The sequence below is a fragment of the Schistocerca piceifrons genome, unplaced genomic scaffold (assembly GCF_021461385.2).
Source record: "Schistocerca piceifrons isolate TAMUIC-IGC-003096 unplaced genomic scaffold, iqSchPice1.1 HiC_scaffold_324, whole genome shotgun sequence".
Lineage (NCBI taxonomy): Eukaryota > Metazoa > Arthropoda > Insecta > Orthoptera > Acrididae > Schistocerca > Schistocerca piceifrons.
Genome location: NW_025728542.1, coordinates 47501 through 50000, shown reverse-complemented (window position 1 = coordinate 50000; position 2500 = coordinate 47501). Strand labels below are relative to the sequence as shown.

The window sequence follows — 2500 nt, the reverse complement described above, 5'->3', positions numbered from 1 at the left end:
CCACAGTTATCCAAGTAACGTGGGTACGATCTAAGGAACCATAACTGATTTAATGAGCCATTCGCGGTTTCACCTTAATGCGGCTTGTACTGAGACATGCATGGCTTAATCTTTGAGACAAGCATATGACTACTGGCAGGATCAACCAGGGAGCTGCGCCAACTAGAGCTGAGCAGCCGGCCGCCCGGGAGTGTGTCCCGGGGGCCCGCGCGAACACGCAAGCGTCCGCTCAATCATTCTGCAAACAGGAGGAGGCTGAGCTCCCCTGCACAATACACCTCGAAACCCTCTCAGGTCCCGGCGGCGCGCAGCGCCGTCCCAAGTACTTGGTCGGGTTCGAGAGAGGCGCAATCGCCCGGAGTTAGGCGAGTAGACGCTTTCGGTGCGACCACCCGTGCTCCCAACTGAGCTTGCCGCTGCCGACAGAGGCCCGGGAGCGTGCTGTCGTGGCATTGCCGGCGGGAGACAACACGCGCCACCTACGGTGACCGGCAGCTCCAACGCCAGCGCCACAGAAGGACAAAAGCCCCACTTGGGTGCCGAAGCGAACTCTCCCAGCACAGCGCACGCGCCAACACATCCGCACAGCTGCGATACAAACCACCAGCGAGAACCGCTGGGGCGACCGAGCAGCAGACGGCGTCGCGGCGCCGAGCGCCGGGCGGCGGCGCATCCTCAACGCACACAGTCCTCAATCGGACCAGCACACTGAAGATGTCCACCGCGCTTCGCACCGGGCCCGCGAGGACCTACTTTGGCCGCACGGCGCCGCGCGCAGGGTGCGCCGGCGCGCAGCTGCGACGCCTGCCGCGTCCGTCGGCCGGCGCGCCTGCCACTGGCCGCCCCCACCAGCCGGCTGTAGCGCGTGCGCCCACGCACCGCGCGGCCAGCACGCCGGGAGGCGCCCCCTCACCGGCCGGGGACGGTCCCACCCAGCCACCACCGCGTATCGCTTCACACCCAGATGCCGTTCAGTTTCATCGGCATGGTGGGTATCGCTGGAACAACCGGTTAGTACCTCAACCTATCGTCGCCATCACCGATTCACCCCTAGCGAGAACAACCGCACCACAACGGGTTACCATTTCTTCATTTGCGTAACTTCACCAGAAAACGTAGGCGTCCATCGCCATTAGCAACTTCAACGATTATTGCATGCCTGTGTCAGGTGTCACGCCACACTACGTCTGCCCACATACACGCAACAAAATGTGCACGCCTAGACAATACGTGGAAGGTGGCCCCCGTACGTATGCGATGTCCATTGCTCGAACGACTGTCAACCGGCCTCTGTAGCATGTCGCAGATATGGAACGCGGTGCACCATGCTATCACGGTGTTTGAGGAGAGACGACTAGGTCCGAATACATCAACACACAGCTCATGCTGATCGCCATCCACGGCGTCCGTTCCTCCCACACGTCTCTATGGCGTACCACACTGCAATCCAGCTCTCATAGGGAGACGACACGTAGCTGCGTGCACAATATTTGCACTGTATGGTCCGCCGTTTTTGGGCGCAGTCGTTGTACGGTCACACATGTGCCACGATGTATCATTCAGTACATAAGGACGAATGTGCAGTACAGATTGTGGTTCACGCGTACGACATCAGCGGACAGTTGACACAGGCCGCACCACAACGTAGCCTGCGTACGTCGCATGCGAAGGGCATTGAACATGCAAACTTGTCACCAACCAGCTTGCGAAGGCAGGGGGCAAGGTGGGGACGTGGGGACGTGGGGAGGGGTGGGGGGGGGGGGGGGCGGCATGTACGTCCTGCTGCCATCCACATTACAGTGTACAGCAGGAGCATGTGGAAAGTCAGCAAGACTTGCAAGGTGTTTAACATGAAGCGATACACAGGGGAGCGGGCAGTGCGAGTAGCGAACTATATTGCGAGGGTTGCGGGTGGGCAACACTACACTAATTGAACGAGTCGTATAACAATTACAGAGCAGGTTTAGGCGACAACGTGGGTTACGTTAGCGGACAACGTGGGTTACGTTAGCGGACAACGTGGGTTACGTTAAGGCACAACATGGGTTACGTTAAGGCACAACATGGGTTACGTTAAGGCACAACATGGGTTACGTTAGGGCACAACATGGGTTAGGTTAGGGGACAACATGGGTTAGGTTAGGGGACAACATGGGTTAGGTTAGGGGACAACATGGGTTAGGTTAGGGCACAACATGGGTTAGGTTAGGGCACAACATGGGTTAGGTTAGGGCACAACATGGGTTAGGTTAGGGCACAACATGGGTTAGGTTAAGGCACAACATGGGTTAGGTTAAGGCACAACATGGGTTAGGTTAAGGCACAACATGGGTTAGGTTAAGGCACAACATGGGTTAGGTTAAGGTACAACATGGGTTAGGTTAAGGTACAACATGGGTTAGGTTAAGGTACAACATGGGTTAGGTTAAGGTACAACATGGGTTAGGTTAAGGTACAACATGGGTTAGGTTAAGGTACAACATGGGTTAGGTTAAGGTAC

General features: G+C 57.2%; 1 non-coding gene across 1 annotated transcript in view; it reads right to left on the bottom strand.

Moving 5' to 3' along the window:
• The window catches only part of LOC124745530, a 1909-nt gene extending 1757 nt beyond the window's left edge, over positions 1 to 152 (bottom strand). The window contains exon 1 of the ribosomal RNA XR_007011060.1: positions 1 to 152. This exon is cut by the window's left edge and continues 1757 nt beyond it. This is a non-coding gene — a ribosomal RNA (small subunit ribosomal RNA).
• Positions 153 to 2500: the final 2348 nt, after the last annotated feature.